Source organism: Trachypithecus francoisi, unplaced genomic scaffold (genome assembly GCF_009764315.1).
Source record: "Trachypithecus francoisi isolate TF-2019V2 unplaced genomic scaffold, Tfra_2.0 Lachesis_group4, whole genome shotgun sequence".
NCBI classification, from domain to species: Eukaryota; Metazoa; Chordata; class Mammalia; order Primates; family Cercopithecidae; genus Trachypithecus; species Trachypithecus francoisi.
In genome coordinates, this window is record NW_022681469.1 from 148,137,234 (window position 1) to 148,137,885 (window position 652).

A 652-nucleotide genomic window follows, 5' to 3' on the forward strand; every position below is an offset into this window, starting at 1 on the left:
TCTCTTTTCCCCATCTGAATCTCATTTTCTTGGCCCTAAACTGTACTGCTCTGTGAACTGTGCAAGGTTTTCTCATAACAACTATGGCTTCTATTTCATTTGGCGTAAGAAAACAGGGCATGTTGGACTTATAAATTATATGTGTGCAACAACCAACGCCTATTTCACCATTATTTTATTTATTTATTTATTTATTTATTTTTGTGAATGCAGTGCCTCACTACCACAAATCATGCAGTCGAGTTTCCCACATTTGGGGACATCGCAGGGGTCAGCACATCCAGAGTACATTGGATAAGGCTTGCCCTGGGAAAACCACCTTCATTATCATGGTATCTCCCCTGCCAGGTAAGTATGCATCACCATTTTCTTAATTTAGCAAAAATATTGTTCTACGGTGATGTTTATTCTTGAACTTTTTAGGTACATTTTATGTAAATTTCACAGAACATCTTATGTTGTGCCTTTGACCGAATGAATTTCCAAAACAGTCCTTTTATTTCATAAATGGGATAAAAAATATTTGAACTAATTTTGAAATTAACTGAGCTTATTTTCTGTTTGAAGCAACTGATGACACTAATTTATACCTAGCAGTATTTAACTATTAGCAAAAGTTTTCGCTTATAAGAGAATGAAGATAACACAGAAA

General features: G+C 34.7%; 1 pseudogene; it reads right to left on the reverse strand.

The window, feature by feature from the left end:
* Nucleotides 1–205: 205 nt before the first annotated feature.
* On the reverse strand, nucleotides 206–356 carry LOC117073921 (annotated as a pseudogene).
* Between the last annotated feature and the right edge of the window lie 296 nt (nucleotides 357–652).